Here is a 6866-nt window from a genome sequence, read left to right on the forward strand (position 1 = left end):
GCTCATATATGCTTGGGGAAGGAGAGGCCTATTGAATCTCTTCAGCTTCAGGAACTTCCTAAAGCAATTGAGTTGTTTAGTTCCCCAGTTTCAGCAAACTTTCCTGCAAGACGGAATGTTTTACTCTTGTTTAGAACATCACATATCTTAAGTGGCCTCCTCCTATGATGGAATGTCTTATCTCAGAGGAAAACTAGTACATGGCAGTGACTGAGCTCAATTCTTGTAAGACTGGTAGATGCTGCTAAGTGGGAGGCAGTTAACTCTGTGCCTCCAAGGTCACCAGATTGCAGTAGCCTCATATCCCAGATGATTGATACTCTTTCCATATAGCTTTATGTTTTAGAGTTTTGCTAGTCTGCCATCATTCCCCAGATGGCTTCTAATTTATTAGGCAAAGTTAGGGGTAGCAGGGAAAGAAATGTACATGGCAAAGGAAAAGAGGGCAAGTTTTTGGCAAAGTCAAGGCAAGGACAAGGTTGTATGATATTTCAGGCTTGTCTATTGTAGGAGGAAATGTCTTCATATCTTCTGCTGGAATTGTGCCCCCTTTTTCTTAGAGTTCTTAAGTGCTGGTTGTAAGTTGTTGCTGGTTTTTCTTTCTAGTCTGGTCCTGCTGCCCTTTTCAGTCCCAAATAAATATGTGGACACTATATTAATTATGAAACTTTTGGTCAATGGCTAGGGCTTCTTATTGGCTGTCTCTGTCTTAATTATTAACCCATTTCTATAAATCTATGTATTTCTACATGGTCTTGGCTTACTAGAGAATGCCCGGACCTGTTACTCCTGTGGCTGCTACATGGCATCTGTCTGTGGTCTCTCTCTGCCTACCTTTCCCAGAATTCTCCTCTCCCAGTGCCACCATCTTCCTGTCTCTATTGGCCAAACTGTTTTATTCATCAACCAATAAGAGAAATATATATACAGAAGGACATTCTCCATCAACAAGCCACTTTGAAAGAGCTCAAATGAGAAAGAAATTACAGAGGGGAAAACAGAATCAAGAAATAGAGAAGCCAGGCAGTGGTGGCACGTGCATTTAATCCCAGCACTCGGAAGGCAGAGACAGGTGGATTTTTGTCGCGATTGCATCGACCAGCAAGGAAGATGCAACGCTCGGACTCTTCTTAAGCAGTTTATTCAGGAACCTTGAACAATCTTCTGACCAATTTTCTGACCCCGGGGAGCGCCAACCCACACCTTAAAAGCCCTTGGGTGGCCAACCCCAGTATGCCACATCGAACATGCAGATAGGTCCACGAACGCAGAAGCAAGCCTGATATCCAGCCTTAACCAAATACAGGTGGGGCTCTTAAGGAGTTGTTTATCACAGAGAGCACTTGCTGTCGGGCTAGCAGAAGGCAGAAGCCAGTGCCATCTTAAGGGTGAGGCACTTCGCAGCTCTCTACAGATTTCTGTGAGTTTGAGGTCGGCCTGCTCTATAGAGTGAGTTCCAGGATAGCCAAGGCTACTCATGGAAACCCTATCTCAAAAAAACAAAAAACCAAACCCAAATAGATAATAAATAAATAAATAAATAAATAAACGAGGAAGAAAGTCAGAGGATAGCACATATGCCCCTTCACACCTTTTATATTCTGTTGTATGATCAAATGCAGCCCACTTGCTAGTTTTCTTTTCAATGAAAGATGAAGCAATGTGAGCTTAAGTGCTAACAAGTACAGCATGTACAGAAATGTTCAGGACAGCAAGACAGGGCAGCTTATGGAGCGGGGGAGGTTGCTGCTGAAGGGATTATTTTGACTGGCATCCAAGGGTGGAGGGAGAAGATAAGGTGGGGACAGAGAGGAGAGGAATAAAGGGCTGGAAAGCAGGTGTGAGAAGAAAAGTCTCTTGCTTTACTGACATGAAAATTTAATGACATGTGAGCAGGGGAAGAGTAGCTTTAAACTTTTAAAATTGTATCTATTTGTTCACTTATTTATGTGATTATGCATTCATGTGCACATGTCTAATCCCCACGCGTAGATGGCAACTTGTGGGAGTTTGTTCTCTTCATCCAGCAGGTGGGTCCCGAGGATTGAACTCAGGTCATCAGATTGGGTGTCAAGGACCTTTACCCACCGAGTCATCTTCCTAGCCCACAAAGGGCAGCTTAAAGACATTTGTAAGCAAAGTCAAGTCTTGAAAAAGCAGAAGTTAGCTAGACTCCTGCTAATAAGGCAAACCTCCATGCCTTAAATAATCCCCTTCCTTAGAAATGTGGACTGTTTCTCTTAGAACAGCATTTTGTTTTATTTGCTTACTTAATTATTAATTTTTTTCTGTATTGAGGATTGAACCAAGAACTTCACACATGTGAGGCAAACACTCTTCCACATTCCCAGCCCTAGTATTTGGAAAGATAAATGAGATGCAAAAGGAAAAAAAACCCAGCAATTATTAATTATTCCAAATAGCGCTTTGAATCATAACAAAAAGGAAACAACAACAACAAAACAAGCTTGTGGCTAAACGAGGCACTTCTGGTTTTAGTCAACTAAGTCATCACAAACAATAAATATCAGATCTGGCCATTAGCATTTGCAAGGGGAATTTGACCTTTACATTTGAAAGGAAATGAGAAACAAAGAGATTACACAATTAAAAATCTGTTTCTGTCTCTTAAAAGCAATTCAATTTAGGTCAGGAGCCAACCATCTCCTTTTCCCTCTAATTGTTTTACCTTGGCTCCTGGTACCCTGCCCTTGTTTCTCCTGTGAATAGCTCATTAGTGTTTGGCCAATGTTCCCATTGGGTGCACCATGTTAATGGTGGAAACAATAAAGGAAGCATTATGATCCAAGACATGTTAATATTGAATCCAAAATAGAGTAATGAACAAGACCGTGTGCCTCATATATGCCTGTTAGCAACAAACTCTCTACTGTGACTCCTTTCCTATTTGATCTTCTTGGCCTAACCAGCATATAGAAGGATAGGATGAAAACGTATACCATTCAGCAGCTCAAGGCTCTGAACCTGTCCCCTTCCAGCTGACCTAAGTTACCTCTATTGTTTGCAGAAAGCCCAAGTAGAAAGGCTATATGAAAATACGCATGGGGACACTTGAATATCACCAGTAAAAACAAGACAAAAATCAAGAAATTAGTCACAAGTACAGGGAGTTCTGGGGAAATATGATAAAAATAAATTAGTGGGAAGTAAGTATAAAAAGGCTGAAGTTTTAGGCTAGGAAAAACATTTATAAATTAAAATATAGAGAGGCTATTACAAGGGTATCTTTTGAGGCTGTTATGAATTTGCTTTTCTGACTTTGGAATGACAAATGGAATTGTGTCATATCAAAAGCTTCCATGCAGTGAGATAAATAATTTCCAGCATGAAGAGACAGCCTAAATAATGGGCAAATATCCTTGTCAGCTACTCATCAGACATGGGATTAATAGCCACATATATAAAGAACTAAAAAATTAAATGCCCAAAGAACAAATAATCCAATTAACAAATGGGCAATTGAACTTTTCAAATGTCTCTGGAATATATGGAAAAACAGTTCGAAATCCTTAGCACTTCAAAATGACTTTGAGATTGCATCACACTTTGATTAGAATGGCTGTCATCAAGAAAACAAAGCCCAAGAAACGTTGGCAAGAATGCCGGGAAAAAAGTTTTTTTTACACTTTTGGTGGAATTGTGAGCTGGTGCAGCCACATGAAAATCAGCATGGAGGTTCCTCAGACTAAAGACAGACCTTATGATGCAGTTTCACGTTCTGCAGGAGGAATCTTTTGCAGCATATTGAAGAGGCAGCTGCATGTTCATGCTGACTGACTGCAGCACTTACTCATCGCAGCCGGTTATGGAATGACCTTGGATGTCTATCAGCAGACGGATGGTTAAAGAAAATGTGTACACACAATAGAGCTTTATTCAGCTATACAGAACAGAATTAGTTAATTGTGGGAAAGTATGTGGAGCTGGAGGTCATCATAAACGAAGTGAGAGGCTGGAGAGAGGGCTCAGTGGTTTGGAGTACCTGTTGCTCTTGCAGAGGACCCAGGTTCAGTTCCCAGCTCCCACATCTCTCGACCATCTGTAACTCCAGTTCCAGGGGATCAGATGCCCTCTTCTGACTCCCAGTACTAGTCATGTACAGGTGTACATACACACATACAGGCAAAACACTCAAAAAATAATAAATCTAAAAAACCTCAAAAACATGAAGGCAGAAGGGGGTTATAAGGGTGTAGAAGAAGATAAGGGGGTACAGAATGGTTTCATACTGGATGTATTTTCACCTTTCCCCCAAGTTAATAATACATGTTAGAAATGCAAGGTCTATGCTTTGTTATCTTATTATTGTTAATGTGTATGTATGAGGTTTGTGTGAGTGGTATGTGAGTATACATGTGTACAGGTGTGCACACCCATGCATGCACACAGGGAACAAAGAAGGACATCAGGGGTCTTGTTCTGTCACACTCCACCTTGTTGTTCTGAGAATAAGTGATTGCAGATACTCAGCCTTCAACAGAACATTTGTGTTACCTTCTCGCAAGGCCCAGATAGCAGAATGTCAGAGCAGGAGAATGGGGAGGAGAACTGTGAAACAGCTTCTTCTGTACATGGCATGGCCCCACTGCATACCTGAAGCTCTGGAGTTTTGATTAGGTTTTATACTTTCACTATGAATTACATTTTCTTCAATATATGTTTTTATTTAAATTAGAAACATAAATGCTTCACATGCCAATCCCAGCTCCCTCTCCCACCCCTCCTCCCTTGTTCCTCCACCAGCCCTACCAGCCCCCCATCTAATCCCCACATCATTCCTCAGGGAGGGTGAGGCCCTCCTTGGAGGGGGTCTCCAAAGTCTGTCATTTCATCCAGGGAAGGACCTAGACCCTCCCCCATGTGTCCAGGCTGAGAGAGCATCTCTCTATTTGGAATGGGCTCCCAAAGATCATTCATACACCATGGTAAACACTGATCTACTACCCAAGGCCCCAGTGATTTCTGTGGCCTCCTCCCTGGCACTACATTTCATGGAGTCTGGATCAGTCCCCTGTTGGCTTCTCAGGCATCAGTCTGGGATTCAGGAGCTCCCCCTTATCCCATCAGCTGTCTTTGTGGGTTTCACCATCATGGTCTTGACCCCTTTGCTCATCACTCCTCCATCTCTGTTACTAGGTTCCAGGAGTTCAGTTCAGTGTTTAGCTGTGGGTATCTGTCTCTGCTTCCATCAGTCCCTGGATGAAGGTTCTAGGATGGCATATAGGGTAGTCATCAACCCTATCATCAAGGAGGGGCTATTAATGTAGTCTCTCCACTATTGCTTAGTTTGCCAGTTGGTGTTATCCTTGTAGATCTCTGGTGATCTCACTAGTGTCAGCTCTCTCCTCAAGCCTATAATGACTCGATCTATTATGGTATCTCTCATCCTGCTCTCCTCTATTCTTACCTTGACTCAACCTTCCTGCTCCCCCATGCCTTCTTCTCCCCTCCTCTTATCCCTCTCTCTTTTTCTTGGTTCCCTCTCCCCTCCCCTGATGTTCCCAATCTGCTCAGGAGATATTGCCTCATTCCCCTTCTCTGGGGTATCATGCATTTCTCTTGGGAACCTCCTTGTTTCCCAGACTCACTGGCACTGTGATTGTAGGCTGACACTCCCCTGATCCATATCTAGAATCCAAATATGAGTGAGTACATACCATGTTTGTCTTTTTGTGTCTGGGTTACCTCACTCAGGATAGTTTACTCTAATGCCATCCATTTGCCTGCAAATTTCAAGATTCCATTTTTTTTCTCCGCTGAGTAGTACTCCATTGTGTAAATGTACCACATTTTCTCTATCCACTGTTCAGTTGTGGGACATCTAGATTGCTTCCAGGATCTATCTATTACATATAATGCTGCTATGAACATAGTGGAACAGAATTACATTTTTAATGTACTTTTCTACCATAAAAAAAGAAAAAAAATGGACAGAGTTGAAACTAGAGAAGCAATTACCTTTATATACTCTTTCATGACTCATGTGTTTTGGAATATTTGTTTACACTGTAAAGATATGTCTCTGCCTAAGGCGCCTTCTGATTGGTTTGGTTTAATAAAGATCTAAGTGGTCAACAGCTATACAGGAGAAAATGAAGGATTTCTAGGAGAGAGAGAGAGAGAGAGAGAGAGAGAGAGAGAGAGAGAGAGAGAGAGAGAGAGAGAACTCTGAGGGAAAAGAGAGGTGGAGAGACAAGTGGAGCGAGTTAGACATGTGGTAAAGAGGAGAGGTAATTGAGCCATGCGGCAGAATGTAGATTAAAAAATGAGTTAATTAAGTTATAAGAGCTGGTTGGGGACAAGCCTAAGCTAAAGGCCAAGCTTTTGTAACTAACAGCAAGTCTCCATGTCATTACTTGTGGGCTGGCATCCAAGAAAGTCCAACAAGGAAGCTTGCTCCACTCACGTATCCTCTGCCTGCACTCCATCATTGGTCATCTTGGTCTCCTTTCTACATGTTATTCTACACCCATGCTTACAGCTGCTTAACACATATACATGTTTATATTATAAACTACAATCTGCATATGAGGGACAACATACATTTTTCTTTCTTGGTTTGAGTGAACTTGCTTAATAATATATATTCTAACTCCATCAATTTTCCTACCAATTTGATTTCAGTTTTCTTTAGAGCTGAATATGTTCCATTTCATGTGCCAAATTTTCATTAGTCATTCACATATTGATGGATATCTAATTGATTTTATTTCTTTTCTGTAGTGAAGAAAGCAGCTATCAACATGCATGTACAAATGTCTCTACAATGAGGGGTGGAGTGCTCTGGGTATGCGCCCAGGAGTAGAATTGCTGGGTCTTAGGTAGCTTTATTTTTTAAGTTTTTG

Source organism: Mesocricetus auratus, unplaced genomic scaffold (assembly GCF_017639785.1).
Source record: "Mesocricetus auratus isolate SY011 unplaced genomic scaffold, BCM_Maur_2.0 Super-Scaffold_15014, whole genome shotgun sequence".
Classification (NCBI taxonomy): domain Eukaryota; kingdom Metazoa; phylum Chordata; class Mammalia; order Rodentia; family Cricetidae; genus Mesocricetus; species Mesocricetus auratus.